The sequence below is a fragment of the Metopolophium dirhodum genome, chromosome 6 (assembly GCF_019925205.1).
Source record: "Metopolophium dirhodum isolate CAU chromosome 6, ASM1992520v1, whole genome shotgun sequence".
NCBI lineage: Eukaryota > Metazoa > Arthropoda > Insecta > Hemiptera > Aphididae > Metopolophium > Metopolophium dirhodum.
The window spans coordinates 3,523,278-3,546,446 of record NC_083565.1 but is presented as its reverse complement, the minus strand read 5'-3'; the positions used below and the strand labels follow the sequence as shown (position 1 = coordinate 3,546,446).

Here is a 23,169-nt window from a genome sequence, read left to right as displayed (position 1 = left end):
ATTATTAAAACGTTTGCGAACGAGTCATCTGCCAGTTGCAACTGACCTAATAGATCCTTAAAAGATCATATTATATACCACTAAAAGATTGCACTATTTTCATTTTTCCAAGAGTTGGCCGCATTTGTTCAAATAAAACATCATTTCCATTTCATCAATTTTTTTTTTCATATAAACTTATCTGTAAATTATTGATGAATTTATTATAATATAATAATATTGAAGCCTTTATATTTTTTTATATAGAAAAAAGACTTCCTAATTAAAAAACAAATGTATATGATGAATAAAGTTTTAACAGAGTTATGATGGATAATTTTAATTTCATAAATTATTCGTAGTCCTTTTGTTATTATTAATTCATGAGAGTTTTTATTTTGTCATTAATTATTACTCTGTACTCCATACTTAATCACATAAACTGCTAATAGAAATCCATTGAAATTTGTATTTGTAGTTAAATTAATAAAAAAATTATCCAAATGTTATAATAATGTTTTTTTTTTCAGGTGAGTGAATACATACATTACATACCAATTATTCGTTAAGTACAGTTGATAGAAGTAAGTATACTAACATATTATTATAACATAATCTTAGAATGTTTATTAAAATGTTAAAGGTATAATATATTCAACAAAAGTTCATTATAAAAATATTATACTTTAATAAGTATACCTATTATTGTGTGTGTAAAGTATTAAAGCATAAATATGAAATTATGTAACGAAACATAAAAAAACTATGACTATACTATGCAGTGATGTAGTCGTAATTTTTTTACTGAGTATACGTTTTAATGTGCTTGATATGTAAACGTGGGGGGGCTTCTCCCCCCCCCCCCCAACCACTATATATACTACGCTATTACTAATGATACATTTATAATTACATACACTTTACTACTACCTTACCGCAATTGAGTCTCTATAGTCTACAATCATACTCCTAAAATATATGATTATACATTTATAAATTGTTTATGATTACCTATGTTAATTTCTTAACCCCCCTATCACCACTTCTTTTTAAGTCAAAAAACCTAAATATTTATTAATATTTATAGTCTTAAATGTTTATCGGTTGTATATAAATTAGGTATCACAACTTTGAATGATTAAAAATAAATGAAAACATCATTTTTTGTAGATCAATTGTTATATTTATGTAGTTATTGTGTGACACAGTGTAGGTACATAAAATAATATTTTTTGACAAAATTATTTTCAGTAATGCATGTGACCGTGAATCTCAGCGTCGGCTATCGTTATCGATAAGCTTATAATTTTAGACGTATAATATATATATTATATAATAAATAGAAATCCATGCAATGAAGTTAAAAATAGATGTGTAAAATGTAAAAATAATAACAGTTCCTAATGAACATGATAACAAGGAAATATGTTTGGTATTATTGGTTATTCGTTAATATTATTTATATTATTGATTTATAGCTATACAGTATACCCGTATACCTGCGTATCACAAATTATATTATAAGTATACGCATCAACCAAAAACTGGAGAAGTCGTTATACGCCGTATACCCGCGTATACGCCCCACTACACCACTGATACTATGTTGTATAATAACCAACTCTTGTTCAGGCGATATTATTGTAAATAAATACATAATAATGAATAGACAGTATTAATATTACAAGACGTGTATTAGCTACTAATTACCATTATCTATCATTTATCAACAATAACAATGTAAACTAACATAACATTAGTACATTGTATTATTATGTACGGCTGTTACAAATATTCAAAGAATATTACAAAATAGTTGAATATATTCAACATAAATTTTATAACTATTAATCTTGTTCGACGGTTTTTTTGCTAATCCATTGATATGTAAAATATAACTGTATTATTTAATTGATTGTGATTATTTAATATTTAAGTATATACTTATATTATGTATTGTGTAATACCTATATAAATATAATATACTAATATACCTACGACTTGTACAAAATTGTTATATTTTTTCATACATTTAACTATTTAAGTCAATAATTATCTGCATAATATTATTACCATGATCCAATCGTCATTCATCGCCCAATATTATCCTATACCTGAATCATTTATCTTACATTTCTAATAATACAATATGATATTGTTATATGTTAAGAACGTACATATTATGATGTTATATTGGTTATTTTATTTAATATGTTATAAAAATATTAATTTTGTTAAACAGGTGTGTTGACTATTAAGTAGGATGTGAGATACACATTTTTAATCAAATTGATTGACACGATGTGGGTATCACTGAAATTATTGACAATCTTTGATAACAGAATAAGGTCCGACTTTACCGATTTTATTGGCTATCATTTTGTGCTTATGATTTTTGTGTATGATCGATAATAACAATTATTAAACTTATAATAAATTACAGTGTTTGTGTCTATATTATAATATAGGTACTATATGCAATAATCATATCATACTTTGTCAAAACTATTACAATTATAGCATTATAAAAGTATGAACTGTATAATATTATCATCTGTTCTAACTCCATTCAGTTCATAATCGCATACCTATTATTAGTAGTTACTGTATAATAGTTTTACTTGATAATGTGTTTAGTTATAATGTGAGGACATTTTGTCGCCATATATACCTATATTATAATATATGTATATTATTATGTCGGCGTTGATCATAGAATTTATGGCGTTGCTATGTGAATCGCCTATCGACTGTGGACAGTGCGGCTGTAATTATCACCGAATATAATATAGGTAATATCATTGAGTAATAAATGGTAATATGTCCTACGTGCCTACGCCTTACCGAAGCTGGCTGTGCCCGTTAATTAAATGAGCTTGTTGATAATATTATTATGATAACTTGGCTCATAACATTGATACTATTTGAAATTCCCAAGAATAATTTGTACATTAATCGTAATGAAAAAAAATCTCAAATTTGCTGTTATCACGGTACAAAATGTATAATGTTCCTACGCTATGCGTTTCTCCATTTATCATTTAGATTTAACATTATTACGATGCCAAAATCGCTAGATACCTGCAACTTCACCGTCACCCCATAACCCATAAGACACTCATCACAACTTCTCATCGTAATATGAATACAATAGGTACCTATTTTACAAGTGTATAACATAATAATATTATTGTTTTCATAATACAAGTATAAACTAAAAACCATTATTACGCTCTTGTTTCCGAATTAGTATTATAATGATTTTCGCCACAATAATACGTAGGTACATAATATTATTATATTGTTGTGTTTAAATATCAAATATTTTATACAAACATTGGATATTGTTACAAACGTGAATACATACAACGGTTAGTATATTCTATGAATTTGTGTCGTTTTCAAAGGTTTCAAATGCTCAATAAATCATAATATTATGTACCTCCATTGTGTGCTGTACTTACTCAATATATTATTTACTGGACCTGGTGTATGGTTTGAGAAATATAAGGAAACAATTATAATAAAGAAATGAATAAATACTTATTTTAGTTTTAGTTTTTTAATAGACTACATGAAATTGTACTGCATATAATTTTTTATTCTTTTTTAGTATTTATAATATCAAAAGGAATTCGAAAACAAAATATTTATTCTTCTTTAGTCAAATAATTTAGGTCAGGACTCCGAACTTTTGGTGGACACAGAGTGTTTGAGTAAATATTAGTTTTAAATGTTACATTTTAATCAAAGACTATCTCTACGAATAATTGTCATAATATCTTAATTTTATACCATCTAAACTGTGTCAGTCGGGTACATCTCGTAAATAAAATATTAATATTCCTTATTGTTTTATTTTTATAAATTAATATTATACACGATTACTTTTATACAATTTAGGTATTTGATTTTTGCTGTAACTATGACACGATAGAGTTATTTCTTAAAAAAAAAATATAAATGAGAATAATTTATAATTTATCAAGTTCATTTTTTTTAATATCTACCGCTACTACATATTGAATGAAATGGATTGAACATACACATGAAATGCGTTGTGCTTAATGTTGATTTATGTTTTGAGGTGTGTTTGAACGGATAATAAAAACATTGACTTTTAATAATGTAGTTGACGTACGAGACAGCTTACTCGAAAGCCTTTTGTAAATATTAAACGAATCCAATAGTAATATTATTACAACTTACACTATAATAATTGCATAGGTATTATTATGTTTGATGATTGTCGATGGAATCAAGTTAATTTACATTATAATATTATTATACTCACTAAGCGTAAATTATTTGTGGATATAGTATATGTAGTACTATGTATATTGTATGCCAATTATTGCTATGTGTAAATTTAATTATTTAAATTAAGTTTAAAACTTTAACTGAGTTTATTTCATAATATCCCTTCAACATATTAGTACAGAAGCATGAACACCATTGTGTTGGATTAATGTTATTATAAAATAATACTATCATATTGTTCTAACCATAAGTTTTATATAGAAGAAAAATATTTTTGATTTTTGAAATTCGTTGAATTTATTTATTACTTATATTAGTATTTAGTATTGAAGAGTTAATACAAAGATATTATGTATGAATGCATGATACCTATATGTACACTCGCAAATTAAATAAAAAATATATATTATATGGATCATAGTATATAATATTACAATGAAAATATTGACAAACACTGTTTTATTATACAGTATTTTACATTATAATATATTAGTATAGTGGGTATTTGAAGTTTTTTGATATTTAAAAAAAACAAAATGTGTTTTAAAATTAGATTCAAATATTGAGGATTTTAAGAAAATTATCAACAGTTATGTACGCATCTCTAACCTTCAGTAACGGATGAAGTATTTTATTAATAATTATAGGTAAACTTTAAAAATATCTTTCAATCTTTGTGTGTACCTACTAAATATTATAATATACTTTTAAAATGTGTTTGATCAACTCTTTTTGGGTGCAACTCATCCTCCCATACCGACGGTCTCAGACAATGTGTGAAAGTATATCAAGTAGGCAATGTGTGAAAATTCGACCAATGTCAACCAATAAAATAATAAATACTAATTTCTACTAATTATTTCTCATATAACCATTTACCTATAAAGAAAAAAGTCCACCGTATTTCTCAGAATCACTGTTTGAGAATCTCCTCGGGTTGGGCCTATCGGGTCTAATTGTGAATATAAATTATCCCGGGAACCACTCATACACACGCAAAAAATGGTCATCAAAATCGGTCCGGCCGTTTAAGAATGCACAAAGGACACACCCACAGACAGACAAACATTCATTTTTATATATACACAATATATAGATAATATATTGTGTTAAATTATACATTTATGTTTCAAAACAATTATTTACTAAGTTAACTACGAATTCGGAATGATGTGTAATATTGGTACGTAAAATATTTTTTTACAATGTCAATTTATGTACATTTCTAAAGCATAGAAATTATCGAAATCCTCACAGTCCTCTTTATGTTATAAATTCCATTTTTTTCCAGATTTTAAATATTTATTTATTTTAAATGTTCTCATTATTTAAGTTTTATACTTGAAACATTATAATTGTATTTAAACATCTATAATAATGCAATGATTTTATGAAGGCTGCTAAAAGCTATTGATTTTGCTCAATAACTGTTTTTCTCAGAAGATCTTCCTGAGATTATTGTAAGAGTTTATTGTTTTAAAATGTAAATGTCGGCTCTCTGGATCTCCGTAAATATTATATAAAATCATATATTTGATTGCTACTCAAAAAATAGTGATTTATTGCAAATCTCCGTGAGTTTATGACTAAATATAAGTGGGATTTGTGACCAAATAGCAACGGTGTTTCTTAGAAAACGGTTTATAAAATTATTAATATTTTAAGTAGGTTTATTTTTTTTTTAAGTATAATATAATGTACTTCTAGTATCGTTTAACTCTGAATTGACAATTGAAGGCACTGAAATTCACCAACGTTCTATATATTTAATCCATATCTAATCAGTAATATAACTGTTATAAAATAAAATAAAGTATGAGACTAGGAGACCGTACCATGAATTTTAACTTTTTCCCATCGAAACGACAGTTGTATAAACGTATCTTTGCAACTTTTAAGTGGATGACACGATAATATATTTTAGATGTCTAATACACTATAATATTATATACCTCTACATTGTGCAGTGTAGAGTAATTGGTCGGCTTAACTGTTAAAAGTGCATTATTTAAATGTTTTAATTGGACGTAATATATAAAATATTGTTACAACAAATAAATTTATCGAAGATAAAACAATATTTTTTACTGGGTTAGGTTTGTTTTTACTATACTCCACGTGACTTGTACAGTTGTACGATAAAATATTGATTTTTTAAATTTTACCGTTGTGTTCTCTTACAAAACGTAGTACCTATAATAGTGTAGGTGGGTAATCGAACTATACTACTTAACATTATACGTTTAAGATGATAAACTATAATATAAAACGGCACACGCTGGTTCTTCGTTAACGTATACGACTTATCGGTCGATTTAATTGTTATTCATTTTATTTTTTTACTGAAATTGAATACTGTAACTCAGTCTCCGCGTTTATTTTTTAACTGAATTATATACTAGTATAAGTATACATTATACGCTCAATATATAATAATATAATATTATGTTTACTTTACGTTGGGACGACCACTTGTGGAAGATAATGACAAATCAACCCAATTCTTCTCAAGTTTCGGTGATGTTTAAACAACGCAAACGATCCAACAGGTCCCTTTCCTCCCCCTTGTGACCCGCTGGTCTTATTTCGGGAAATAGCTATTTCGTTTCCGGTCGAACGACATGCACGACCGGCGGCGCCCGCCACTAACAGCCATGCTCTCCCTTGAAACGTGACTAAAAACACTGTACGTCTAATTTCTGAGTGAGTATTATACAGGGTGATATTTATCCCCATTTATTATTTAAAATAATGCATTGTTTACTGAAGTTCTAATTATATTTTAATTTTTAACTATATTTATTTTAGTATTTAATTTTGAAACACTTGGATTGTTTAATCCGTTTAAGGTGTGTCGGATACAAACTTATAAGTTAAGCCGACGATTACTTTATAAATATGGATGTATCTATTCATAAAATTTGAAACGAGTACTTTGTGAGTTATTTATCTTTGTGTAAAGTACCTATAATGATTTTAACATTAAAGTAGGTGATTCATATTAATTTAAAAAAAATTGTCTGAATATAATAGGTATTTGACTAAATATTATAGCTATTTTATATTTTATGTAAAACCATTATTATGGACTTTTTTCTTTACTATACATAATATATATATTTTTAATAACACGAAATCTAGATGTTCCAATTTTTATGGTAAGAACATCAGTTACAAAAAAAAAAAAATCAACGGTATACAATTTAGTATTTACTGTAAAATATTGTTCTCATTTGAAAAATGCAATCTTGTATCGCCTCAGAATAATTTTTTATGTTTAAAAAATCTAAGTTTACTTAAAATAAATTTTCTTCAAGTATAATACTTACTCAAAATTCAACGGAAAATCATAACTTTAATAAATACGTTATTAAAATATGATAGAAGAAGGGTGATGTTTGCCATGTTTAGAGAATCATTTTGTATAGTACCAGCATCGTATTTCGTTCACTCTATATGCCATATTATAATAAGCTTTTATTATAGAGGGCCAATTTTTATATTTCTGAACGGCCGCATATTGGTCGGGACTCGAGGATGTGTGTTGCACAAGTTTCGGGTCGACGGTGGGTGGGCCAGCTGCTGCGGGTCGGCTACAGTTTTTTTTCGCCCGGAAACGAGATGACTGTCGTGCGCGTTTATTTCCGAGACTTGAGATGATACATAACTATAGCAAATAACGATGGAAGAAATTCCAGTAGCAATGTTACCTATATTTGTGAAATAACATGTCGATAATAATTGACGACGACCAATCAATAACGACGTTTAATAATATTATATTGTAATACTGTTGTGTTGCATTCGCCGGCGTCTGAGATCGAACCGAACTATTAAGTATTCATATATTACACCAGGTATATTTGAATTCGAGGTTTGGCTAAATTTAAAAATGCTGGATACATAAAAAAAACACTGTGATTATCAATATAATAAATAAAACGAACCTTGTTTGAAAATAATATTATCGTGTCGGTTTCGCCGGTGGTTCATCGGAGTTGCGACCAACATCAGTGCGCGGAGTAAATAGTCGATAACGTTTTCGGTGATAGTAATATTATAATACTGGATAGTGGATAGGTATATTATATAGGTAACCTGGTACCTACTAATAATAGTAATTATTATAATATTATAACGTTAATAATTTATCGTGCGTACACCCGCTCGACGACCGTTCTTCGACGTCGACGCCGAACGCTTTCGGAGAACAGCCGCGTCGACGACGACGACGCCGCGCCGTCGGAGTATAGTAATATTATTATTATTATTATACCAGTCGCGTAGGACACTCTCAGTAGTCGATCAAACGCGGTATCGCGCGGACGCGGTTGCTGCGCCGCAAACCCGGTGTGAACGGTGTGCGTGTATTTATATACGCGTGTTTGTGTTTGCGTGTGTGTGTGTGTGTGTGTGTGTGTGTGTATGTGTTTGTTTGTGTGGGTGTGTGTGTGTGTATTTGTGAGCGAGTGAGTGTTGTGTGTGTGTGGCACGCGTGCTTTGTTTTTGTTTTTTTTTTTCGATCGTAATATTATTACATTAATAATAATAATAAAAATAATAATAATACATAATATTATAGTAATAAAAAAAAATCTTAGTTTTTTTCGAAGAAAAAAAACGAAATCGGATTTAACGACGTCGTAAATATGGAAACGCCGACCACATTTTGAGACAACCGCTCCCCGGACAAAAGGTTACGACAATATTTGATTTTCTTAACGTAAAACCAAAAACAACAATGATAAATTTGTTATAATAACAAAAAGAGAAAAAAAAAGTAATAATAATAAAAAAAAAAAATACACTGAATTCAAACGCACCGAGAAAAATATGTTTTAGTCTGATAGGGTTTTCGGCGACTGCACCAAATTTTTTTGGTGACTATGACGTGGTCTTCGCGTGACATTTGCATATACTGTGATATTATAATATTATTTTTTTGTCTGATAAACGCGATGCACGATCTAACCGATGGTCGGTACTCGATAAACAACTAGCATATCATTAAAAAAACCTACGTTACCTAGTGCATTTATTTCCATAGAACATTTCTGACCGTCAAACGAAATTTAATAATATAATACTCTTTATTTCATATAAATACGTAAATTTCAAGTATACGTGATCTATGAAATAATTATGTGTAAACCTAACCTAGGTACTATAATGTATAATAATATATTATATTATATTTATTTTATCTCTTCACCGCACATATTATTTTGTTCTATCACTGTTGTTTAATAGTTTGAATTGGTTTGGTAAAAATTGAAATTCTGTCTAATATTATGTTTATAATTATCTACTAAATTAATTTACATTATTTTTAAACACGCAGCGTTTGTACGTTTACAACATGGCTTCGTATATTTTGGTTCACTAGTGTATTATACGTTAACTAAAAAATTATTTTTGTCTAAAATTAAATAACTCCTGCAGGAATTTTAAAACGTTACATATGCATTATATTTTAACTGTTGTTATAAACTCGGTTAATACTCTGTAGTAAATTATGATCATTTTTATTCAAAACGGTTCCTTTTATATAAACGATAATAGAAAATTTAATTTTGTTTTAATATAAATTTAAATTTCCAAGAAGTAGGAATTTGGTAAACTTTTTTTTTATTCTATAATTATTATTAACGTTTCAATACAAATTACTCGTAACATTTAGGTAGTATATCAGTATAGTAATAGAGACTTGTGTATTAAACAGAAATAAAATCAACTATTATTTTATAAATAAACATATTTTATTCGAATTTTATTTTTTTTCCTTAAACACTAAATAAACATTGTTGGATATAATATTATAATATACTAAATGTTATGGTTTGGTACTAGGAAATGTGTATTCAATTATTTATATAACTCTAAAAAAAATATTTTTATGTACAAGTACGTTTTATAATTTAGCTAATAGTGATTTTTAAAAGATTCAAATTTGTATGGTCAAAATAATTAAAACTTGCTGTACCTTTGTTTACTTTTTCCCATTTTCCATTTAAATTTAAATATAATTAAAAATATTTTCTAAAGCTATAGGTACAACTGTAATGAAAACATTTTTATAAAGGAAAACATTTTATACAATATTTCTTTAATTGTTTAATTTTATATTTTTAGTTTAAACCAACCCTAAGTGTTCTCGTATATTAAAATGAACGGATGAGTATAATTTTTTAATTGTGAAATTATAAATGTACATGGAAAGTGATATATCTAAGCATTGAAAAAAGTTATTTATCCAATTAACATAATAGACATTAAATTAGTTATTATTTATATTAAACACTTATGCTTACCAAAAATGTAATTTATCTAATGATTTTGTATGATTTAATGTCTTAAACATTCTTAAAAACGTAACTTTTATATTATTAGCACAAATCTCAAACACATAAAATATGTTAGGTTTTTTCTGTTTATGCAGAATGTTTTGTACTACTGTAATACTAAGCATAATATGCAAATTCAAAATTAAACATTTAGTCATTAATGTTTGGACCAGTGTTAGAGCAACGATGATTTAAGAATTCTATCGAATATACAATTCTAAACAGAATTTGGTTTTCACAAAAATGGTTGAGATATTTGACGTCATGTGCTTTTCTATATATTTTTGTTGTGTTCAGATTTTCCACCATTTTTATAGTTCTGTCTGTTCAATTTAAAGTCTTTTTTGGTAGACGCTGCATAAAAACTTGTGAGGTTTTTAACTGAAAACATCGCTTTAAATGAAAAAAAATATACAAGTTAAAAGCACGAATAATCTAAAAATAAATAGGTTCTTCACTACGCATAGAATCGAACACATAAATTCAGTAAATGTATTTAAAAATGACTTTCCTCTTATAAAACTAATTTATAGTACGAGTATAAATGGTAATTTTATAATACTATTATGTATCTTGTGTTTTGAAAAAAATCTTCAAAAATATTGGTTCCGAATGCGACATAATATTCGTATAATAGAGGTAGTAAAACTACTCGAAATTTATTTTATTGGTATGGATATAAATAGATACAATTTAATGGAAAAACATCATATAAGTACTTAAATTATAACATATTATGATATTGACTATCTATCAATTTCTACCTATATTTTTTAATACCATTAAATCTCGGTGTGAATAAATTAATGAAAATTTAAATCATTTTTTATTAAAAACACTTATTTAAAAATTATGTCACTATACCACACCTTCGCCGTAAAAAGTAATGACCATCAATATTTCATGTATGAAATTGTATCATAGTATATTACGTTTTTAAATTTAAATATTTTTACAGGTTAAATTAAGGTCTTCTACACCAATTATGTATTTATTTCACGTTCAATTTGAATTATTCTGTAAGAACTAGTATTCAAACATTTCAAACATTGTTTAAAAAATAAAATATTTATTTAATCGGTTAATTATTATTTATTTATATTAATTAACACTGGATAGCCAAGAGAATATTTTTTGAAGATAAATTATTTCGTGAAAGAAAATAATTCACATTTTGGGTTATAATTTTTCAAATATAGTTTCGTATTTATGTAAATATTCTAGAAAATATTTTTTTATTATAAGTTACCTATTCGAATTCAAATTTATAAATATGATGGTTTATTAATTGTACAACTTTAATTTATTTGAGTAAAGTCGCTACATTTTATTTAATGCCTAACTAAAATACTATATACTTAGCGTTATATGTATAAACCTACTTACTCATTTTAATTAAGATACACAAAGTTGAAACGCAATATTTACTAAAGGAAATTTCAGTTAAGAGTTGGTACACTAGCTGACAAACTATATAATACGTATAAGTTTTTACTCGACTCTTAACCATAAAAACTTTGATGTGTCTCCTCTATTTTCTCTTTGAAGTGTTAATCTAGGTATTAAAAACTAATAAAAACATCTCTTTTTAATAATTTTCATGTAAACGCCGTGCAAATTGACTAACCTAATGTCTTACAGTTTACTTAAACTTTATTGTTTCAAAATTGTTTGTATTAGTGATTAGTATGCCAAAAAAAAAAAAAAAATATTAATAAATACTAATAGGTTTTCTTAAAACTTTCGTTTTTCTGTGGAGTGTCTGATCTGCAAGTAAAGCGTTTTAATAATATTTATATAGTGTTATTTTATTATTAATAAATAATGAAAACAAACTTAAAATAATAATAATACGATTTTAAAATGTATAGATCAAATAACAATTATGTTTTTATATTGATTAATTATTCTTCGTTACATTATGATTCCAAACTTTTCTCATAATTGATAGTAACATATTGTTTTCGAAAAAAAAATGTTTATTAAAGTGTTTGTATTTTTTTTACGGAAACCTATTTTTGATATGGTATTTAAGCATACAATTCCAGTAAGTATAGGTAGTAACAAGTTCTTTAATATTCGTTTTTCCTAAAGGCTAAAATATATGTTTTATTAACGAAGTTAACTTAATCTGTTTTGAACATCTGCAGCGTCAAGAATTTTCTTATCTCAAAACCTTCATGTTTGGCACACATTAAAATCACATTTTCCGCTTTCCATCTTTTCGTCAAACCATTCAATTTTGTTTCTAAAAATCACAGTCATGTTTCTCCTTTGAGTAATAACGTCATATTACCAGAGACAACAATATTTCGTATTTATTTTTCTTTCAATAAGTACCTACCCGAAAAATTGCTTGGTTGGTAACGTGCGAAGTGATTGCTCATATTTTATGAAAATAAATAAAGGGATGCTCCTTTGTACGTTATTTTCTAATACAATAGTTAAATAAGAATTTGTCTTTTATAGAATTATACCTACACGATAACACTGTTTTTCAGATATCTGATTTTTGAATTAAATATGTATAGTATATATTTTTATCTAAGTCACAATATTAAATATTTTGTACTTATATTACATAAGCTATTAAAAGTTATAACAATAATAAAAATAAGGCAGTATATAACATATCTGCTGTACAGTAGGTGTCAAGTACTCAAGTGTACATCTTACAATAGGTAAGTCACTGTAAATTATAATGAATGTGTTAATTTTAAAACCATTATTCTTGCTTTGAATATCAAATTCTAATCAACTTCTGGTGTATATTGAGTATGTGCTTGGATTTTTTTAGATTTGTTCGTTTCAGTATGAACTATTTAAGTTTATTGATCGAGTGAATATTTTTATCTAAATTTAAAGAAAAAAACGAGTGTAAATAATATCTACTGTTTCCTATTCATTTTTAAATTAAACAAAATGAGAGAATCAACTTAGTCAAAATCTAGTTTTGCGTAAAAAAATTCCAGGTTTCCTTAATTTTGTTTATTGTTTTTCCCTGATTATTTTTGTAAAGTTCTGCAATTTTATACTTTTAAACCTCCGATATACCAACTAGAATCAATTTTCTACCAGATACCACCCTTAAAGTTTAAAATCCAAACATTTTTACTTGCTGATCCTAAATGATGTCTGATGACAGACGCAAAAAAAAATTAACATATCATACACATATCAGTGCACTGTAAAATCAATACATTTATCACTCCGCTCAGAATCTATAATTTATTGAACGTACTTATTGTTCGTTAGTTCATTATAAAAAAAAGGTACCTACTGAAAATCAAACATCGATGGTTTACTAATTATGTTATATTTTTTTTTATTCAAGTCGATTGAATCGACATTAGTTTTTTGTATGTCTTATATTAATTTGAAATGTTCTGTACATTAATTATAAACGAATATCATGTGGATAAAAGACGCAAGAAATACGCAACCTTTTTTTTTTAATTTAAAGAAGGCTGTTTTTTATTCCTTGTTCGAAGATAAAGGATCGTTTGAAAATATATTATATTATATAATATACATATTAGTACCTATGTATAAATAAAACATATACCTACATTTTTTCTTTTCTGTACTAGCCAAGACGTTTTTTTTTTTAATCGACAAGTTGTATTAATATACTGAAGACCCAATACAAATAAAATACAACTGAAATATTACTAATTTATTATGCATTTGAAAAACTAACAAAGTGTAGGTATAATAGGTATATTATTGACATTTCAAATTTCAAATAACATAAATACGTGTCTAATAATTCGTGGAAATAAACAATTTTACAATATTGATTTTCATAGATAACAATATGAATGAATGAATAAAATTTTAACTATTTTTTAAACCCTCCCCCTCTCAAAAAAAAAAAAAATACTAAAAACGCACACTTGTGTCCGTATTTCCGGGCCCATACTATAGTCACCACAGTCACTGGTTCCGGCGAACAGTACAATTTAACACAATTATATTATAATACGTTCAGCGCAGGTACCTGCGGCGTACAATTGCAGCCTGTGCAGGCATTACTGAGCACGCATGCCGTCGGCTGTGGATTTCGACTAACCGATATTATATCGTCGTGATGTTTCTCACGCGTACGATTTAAATTTAAAAAGTATATCCCTTCCGCTGAATCCAGTTGGACAACAGCCAACCGCGAAGAAAACAACGTCGAAAAAAAACCACTCTTACCGCTGCGGCACACACGTGCCTCGAAAACTTTCTATACCGTTTTACGTCGCTACAGTACTCACATATTCTCCAGACATCTCGTTTGTAGGACAACGGTATTCAAACTGTGCTACGCGGCTCCAAGGGGCGATGTGAGGGTTTGTTGGAGGACCTGTGGCACAGAAGAGGAAAAGAGATAACGATTAATATAATATATTGTTTTACTCTTTTTTTTGCATTTTATTTCAGTTTTCCTATGCATAGTTATTATTAAATTTGTCGACGATCGGTATGAGATTGGTGTATTTATGATACATAATACCATCATATAATTTTAAACATTAAAACATACCTTTATTTCTGTGTCCTTAATAATTTTAGAGCTACCAACATACATATTTTGTAAAGAGACGAAAGAGCCGTGGAACGAAAAAGTTTGAATACCTCTGTTGTATAATATGTGTACCGTCAGGCTTTCCTTAGGGATTTTCAACCACCACATCAGATTGGGCAGGTGCATCGACTCGTTTTAATTGAATATTATATTTTACGCTTAGTAACTTCTTTATTAGACATATTAAAATTAATATAATAATATTTGATTTACCTATCTATATAATGTATATTGTATTGCCGAAATATATAGAGTAATTTTCATGTCATGCAATTGACCGTGAGGTTGGATCAGTTTGGGTAAAGCTTACATGTTTAAACTGGTTTAAGTGTTCACGTCGTACGAGAATACTGGTCGGTATTAATAATTTTCTTCAAGTAGAATATAACGGAATAATGTTATTTTGACAGTGATCTCGTTGGGGTAATGTTCATGAAATTCGAGTTAGGACAAATTAGGTTATGTTAAAGTATTAAACGTGTTACGTGTAAGTCAACAACGTGAAGCAAAATAATTTTTAAAGACTGTTTATCCAATATTCCTCATTTCGAGGGGAGATAAAATTTCGGAAGTACCTACGTATTAATAATATCTTTGAACAATGATTGTTGTATTGTATGACTTACGGATAAAACGATTGAGTGAAAATGCTTGCTAATCGGAGACAAATATCGAACACTATCTGTATCCACGTAGGTTTTATAAAAATAATATATTTAAGAATAATATCAAGAAGAGTAAGTGAATTAGTCTCGAAAGAAATGACCTATTCACTATCACATCCGCTACCTTACGTGCAGTGTATAATTTAACATTACTATACTGACGAATCACGATATAGTTATAGCAAAATATACGTAGGTTACCTACTTTTTGAATTTTGGTGGCTGGGATGAGCGGTGGTTAGGAATCTAGAACACTGTTTGTTTCTTCTTACTTAGTATTTTGAAATACCATACGATTCCATCGTTTTAATTATATTATATTAGGTATAGCCGTATAGAAAAAAATTAAAACTTTTTAAGTACCAATACATTTAGACTGAAAATCAAGTTCTAATGAAATAGGAAGGTAAAATAAAAAATTGATCAATTATAAATATATCAAAAATCGTATCGGCTGTAATATATAATATTTAATACAGCGATTTCATTTGAATGTGTAAGATGTAAATGATTAAAAAATAAATTAGAATACTATTTAAATACTTAGTCTTATTCCAGACGAGTAAAAATAATAATATTTTTTTTTTTTTTAAATTTTTATTAGATGATATACAATCTATACACAAAGGCATAATAAGAATATGTGCTATAATAAGTTTGAACATGAAAAGGGTGAGGGAAGAAGCCATCCAGTGATCGCACTTCCTAAAAATAATAATATGATTATAAAAAGTTGTCTATTTTTGTTAATTATGGGATTTAACAACAATAATATTATTATATTAATAAGTAAAGTCTGTAAATATGTTTTACTTGATTTGTCTATTGGTAGTAATAATATTATAATTAGTAACAGAGTGAGCAATATATAATAATATAATCTTATTTTGATATTTCAAGTGAAAGCTTATAGTATTTTTTCATTAAGGCTTATGTTAATGAATAATGTCAAATTACTATCCTTTTCTTACATCCTAAAACCATTTTTTACCGTGGTGAAACCCTATTCTATAATAAATCTAGTTTGTCCGTTATGTAACATAAACAAATTTAATTTCGTTAATTCACCGTTGACATATCAATATTAAAGAAGTGTGTTAATTTTAACATTTTTTAAATACAGACCAAATTTAAAAATAAATATTTTTTTCCTTTAATATTCATAATAAGTAATTAGTAATAACTAAAACGAAATTGAATAAAATAATATTTTCAATTTTATTTCCCTCTCACTGAACAGAAAAAAATATAAAATATAATTATTATTTTAGATTCTGGGTGGAGCGATTATTGATTTTACAATGATGTGTTTTTTTACATTTTTTAATTAATTTTTTTTCTGTCCATCATCTCCTTTTAGAGCAGAAAAAATACTAAAATTTTCAACGTTGAGGGAGGTTTTTCGATAGAAAATTGGATCTGATCGTTAGATCAAGGGATGAAAGTAACACAAAATTCATAGTACTTTTCAAAGTAACCAGGAAAACAAAACTAAATTTCGAAAAAACTTAAATTTCATCTAATGTTTATTTCAGAATTTTCTGTGCACGAAAAAATGTAAAAAAATTATGATTTAAAATAAATTAGCATTATAACAAATTATATCATAAAAATATAATATACTTAGTATTATAGTAGACTGACTTCGCATAGATTCGTTTTTCGCGTACAATGATTTATCGTCTAATTCAAATTTAACACAACATTACAGTGAATATTACTCCTTAATTACGAGGTACACTTGACACCTACTGTATACAGTAGAGTGGTCACTTAAGTCCCATTTTTTATTTTTGAACACATTAAATCTCTTGCTTAACTAATCGTCTTAAATATAACTAATAATATTAGGTATACAATGATTTTCGATTGATTTAGAAGTGAATAATACAATGTTGTTGAGTGTTATATAGGTAGAGAGACCATATTATCAATCCAAAACACTTTTGAAAGTTTGACATAAACAACAAACCTCAAGATATCTGTAGAGTGTTTGAATTATTCTTAAGTACCAATGGAGAGAGAAGGAACCATACTGTTGTGCGAATAACCCTCAATACGATTTCAGATGGGGTAAAATCAATGTGTGCGTTCATTAAACCTAAAACTAATTAGGATTTGTATTGAGCACACAGATATTCGGTCTGCTATAATTGTGTTTGACAAAATATTCATACCTATACATATTATATTATATACAAGTGTGTTAAATTCTATTTGTAGGGATTTGTGTATACAAATATTTGTAATTTTTCATAAATCAACAACCACCTCAATAGATCTATTAATTAAGTATTATACCCACGACAGTCATCGATATCGTCGAATGTCGATAATAGTTTTCAAACTTTTTAATACGTTATTTAAAAATGTAACAATCAACATGTATCGCATAATATTATTATAATGTAAAAACACGATGACGAATAAACGATGAATATAAGGATATTCAATTAAAAAATAATAAGGTATTTATGCTGCTATAGTTTAGTATAATATTATTATATTATTACCTATCTTCGTATAATAATGATCACGACTTCAGTATTTTGAATTTATTGTATTGACGTGAATCATATTATATTGCACTACGTTAGGTTTAAGCTAAGACGAAGGCGATTCTTGCAGATGTTCCGTCTCTTTGTGTGTGATTAATATATTTTGACGAACCACCGTTTATATTTTTTGTTTACTGTAGAAATTCTTATTTCACACAAAAGTACTGACAACAATGAAATCGTTTTGTTTATTAGTATAAAAATACACACAATATAATAATATTCAAGCATATTATAATAATATAATATTGATTTATACGTTTGTCGATGTTTTTTTCACTTCTGCACGGGACTGCGAAAGCAGCTATCAGTTTTACAATGAAGTGATTTTTTTAATACTTTTTTTTATAGTAAAAGTGTTTTAAAAGTTTCATATAACACGTCTGGAAATTGGAAACACAATCGGTGTGCCTCCAGTTCGTTACAGAAATTTGATTGTCAGTAGTATAGTAATTTTAGAGATTTGTAGGTAATGACTAATGACTAAAGTCTTAAAAACATTTTTTTTACCATAGTAATAAATCGTAATACAAAATAATTAATTAATTAATTAAATCAATTAATGTTGAATGATAATAAATTATAATAAATTAACGGCTCCAATATTTGAATATAATGTATTATTATTTATTAGATTGAAAATTGGTAGTAGATTTATCGAAATATTTTGATTAGAACAGCATTGGGTCAAATCTATATTATAAAGATTGTACACCGACATAATATTTTATCACAAATAATAGAGGATGTGTGTTTAGGTGCTCAATAAGACGTGTGTTGAAATAAGGTTTCTAAACAAAAATTTAGTATTAGCTTTCATACCTATACTAATGTTAATAATTTGATTAGAATGGCATTGGGTCAAATCTATATAAGAATTGTAGACTAACATAATATTATATCACAAATAATTGCGGATGAATATGTTGTAAGTGCTCACTCAGTGTACTGAGATAAGAATTCTAAAAAAAATCTAAAATTGGCATTCATACCTATACCATTATTTATTTAAATACGACTTTTTTATGTACTGGTAATACAATATGACAATATATAAAATTTGACTTGAATCTGGTAAATCATTTTATTATATTAAATTACCAATGGTAAAATATGTGCATACTAAAACCATTATTAAAGACATGTATAACAAAAATTATCCATTTTACGTTTTATATGTAGGTATTAAAAAATAATATAAACTCTATAGTCGATGATTCGTAAATATATTTGCAAATAGAAGAACTATAATTTATCAATTTATATATATAACAGTGAATTCAACATTTTTACTATATGATTGGAGCAATGTGATGTAGAAATCGTATTTTTATAAAAAAAATTTATGTGGACATAGTAATTTTTAAAATTGAACTCAATTCTTAAACCAAACAAAATATGCACATAAACTTACAATTGAATATCCTTAATTTGTATAGTGTTTATTTAAAAAATGAATTAGTGGTACAACATTTTAAAACTGATTTGAATGACTTGATTTTACAGGTTATTGTACATATACCCCTACTTCCTAGGTTTTTGACGTAAAGGGTTTAAAATTTCAGCGTAGGGGGAGCTATTCTGATTGGTCAATATTGTATCACTATTATAGTATGCAATTTTTTTGGCAATTTTGATATTAAATTATTACTATGCGTTATAATTATAACAAATTTTAAAATTCCATACCAATTTTTGAAATAATACATCCTAAAAATTAAATTAATTAAATGAAGTTGAGATTTAAAAATAATATTCAACGTGCATTAAAAATATATGCCATTAATTTCGACGTTTTAAGCCACTTAATTAGAAAAAAGGTCCAGAGGTTGATCGTAGTTATAATACGATAATTTATTACAAATATATATTATTATCTATGCAAATTTCAAGTAGGTGCTTAAATGATTTGATAGCATATCTTTATACGCTGCCATCTTAATTTTATGGTTAAAGATTTCATCAACGTGCAATAACCTATATTTATATTAAACCATGCATGAATATTGAATAGTTGAACGTAACATAATATTATAGATTTATTTACAATATTATTAAAATATTTATGTTGGCATTAATTTATACCTATGTAGAAATAACAATATGAGATTTCCGTTAAACATTGTTTTTCTGGCAAAAAGTGAATTTTATTCATCAAAGAGCTAAACCATGAAACTTTTATTTAACAACTTTTTTGTTTTAGTGACATTTTTGGAATTTAAAGAGAATTTTTTTATATTTTATAATAATGGATATATTTTGATGAACATTTACCTAAAACTATCCTACTAATTATGATGAACAATATTTTTCATAACGTGTGGGCAGTCATATAGACTGTTTCAAATTGTGTGTGACAAAAATCTTGAGGATTGCGTAAAAACCAACATAATTCCCATCAATCTTGAAAAATTTGGAAGACTCCGAGTATATACTACTATGTTATGATGTAAGCGCGTACCTACACATTATCCGCGGATAAGCTCTTTTATTTATGACTTGTATCAATAGTGATAATGCCAAATACCAGTGACGCACGTTATCAGTTTAAATGATACAAATGCATTTTTAATTAATTATTTTTATTATTACGTTAAAATCAATTTTAATGTGAATTTTTTTGGACAATTTTTTGATATTTCATTCTGGTTGAAGGACTGGGCACCAATATTTGTTGTCTCTGCCTTTCACATTTGCAACGTACCTAGTAGAAACTACCCTCTATTCGTCCACCATTATAATATGATCTTATTTAATTGCACTCCCAAATTTACTAAAATTAGATTTCAAAGTTTGAACATTTTTGAAACTTTAATTAACTGTTTAAAATATAACTAAAATTATATTGAAGAAAGTGGTTTAACCGATCCCCCGCACATTTTACTCCCAGTTTCAATCTTGTTTTAAAATATTTACCACATTTATACAAAAATGGACAGTTTTACTATATGCAGCATATTATGTGGAAAACAAAAGTGAATTAAAAAAATATCAGTGCCCAATTAAATGCCAAAATGCATGCAATTTATAAAGCGCGGTGTTCATACAATTGGAATAGGTCGTACGGAAAAATTAAAACAATCATTTAAACGAGCATAAACGACTTTAAATGAAAAACTGTTTCGCATCGTGTACCTATAGTCGAATTGTGATCACTTTATTTTTTTATAATTTGAAAGAGTAACACTTTATTCAGGTTTCATTGAAATCTAATTTTTTTTAAATTTATTTTAAATAACACCAGAATAATACTCATTAAATGTGTGATTATTTCAAAGTTTATTTCAACTACTGAAAATAGAGTTTTGACAATATGAGTCCAATGCAACCTATGTGATATGTAGTATAATAATATATGAGTCTTCTACTTAAAAAAAAAATTATATTTAAATCTGACTATTCTACATGTTGTGAGAAGTCTTATTGGGGAACCTACTAATGAAATTGCAGATCGACTAATTAATAATTTATGTCAACATTACACGTGTATATAAAACTTTAGGTACCTATCTACATAGTTATTATGAAGGCGATGCTATTGAGTTTGGATTTTTTTCTACCTCTCAAGCGGTAAAAAATCTAAAAAATGTGTTTGATTTTTTGATTTGATATCTATTCAAACTACGACCATGACTCTGTTCATATATAATATTACGTACAATGTATTATAGGACGCGATGTCACTGCTTTTTAAAGGGCTATAATATCAGTGCTTCAGGAGACGATACAGGAATTTCACATAAATCCCGTAAAGTCCATACCTACTTATATTTATGAGGCCCCCAACTGATAGTAGGTCATAATTTGAAAATAAACCTAAACCACGCAGGCGACTTTATAATCCTCAGAATATATCACCTCCAGTTCTGAATTTATTCTGATCATTAAATTCTTTATACCTACGTTTTGGACCAGAATATATACTATCGTTCTGTTTTATATTTTATATTATACCTATAGGTAATAGATACACATAGTCGATAATAATATAAAATTATTATCAACCAAAACTATAGATTTTTATTTTAAATAAAGTTTCATAAAAATGTCGCTATTCATTGAAATGTATGCATTGCATGTTTCCAACGACATATTATTGTTCTTTTTTTACGAATAGTAAAAAATTGGTCAAGGGAATTTGTCAACCGTTTATTTTAAACTATTATTGAGTAGGTATCGAAACATACAGCATAGGTTAAAAGTTCATCTAATAACATATTACATGAAATGTATTAACTTAGCGTAAGTGTTCGTTATTAATAATTTGATAATTTTATCGTAATAATATGAAATTGTTTGACTTCTCACTATAGCTTAGTATAGTCTAGGAAAAATGGAAAAATACTCATTTAACAAAGAACTTTCGATTTGGAAAATATACAGGATAGTTTCAGTTTTAGGGTATCGTAACCATGTTGTCAATCCTGTTATAGTATATTCAATGACATTGACAATTTTTACGAAATTTTGATTTTGTTTTTCTCGTTTCGTCTTCGTTTATCTGTTAATATTATTGTGCAGTAAAAAGTATTACATATAGTCCCAATTGTATTTTGTAATTATTGTATGTTGTCATATGACTAGTTATATGTTATGATATGGCTAACTTTATGTTAGCTATAGCGAAGAAAACCTGTAATTTATTGAATTACTACGGAACGTAACGTTTAATGAAATTTTATACTTATAATTTTTTTTGGGAGTAATCAGTAATACAATATCATACATTTTATTGAAATTTTTATTAGTTTTTGAACTGATTTATTTTCAAATACTATTGAAATACATTT

At 27.0% G+C, this 23,169-nt stretch overlaps 1 protein-coding gene across 3 annotated transcripts in view; it reads left to right on the top strand.

Moving 5' to 3' along the window:
* The first annotated feature begins 7,492 nt into the window (after nucleotides 1-7,492).
* The window catches only part of LOC132946355 (eye-specific diacylglycerol kinase-like), a 181,112-nt gene continuing 165,435 nt past the window's right edge, over nucleotides 7,493-23,169 (top strand). Inside the window, exon 1 of one of the 3 annotated variants that reach the window (XM_061016327.1) lies at nucleotides 7,493-8,935. The gene's annotated coding sequence lies outside the window, so the exon portion shown is untranslated. The remainder of the gene's footprint in view (nucleotides 8,936-23,169) is intronic. The other 2 variants (XM_061016326.1, XM_061016328.1) reach the window with 2 other exon arrangements.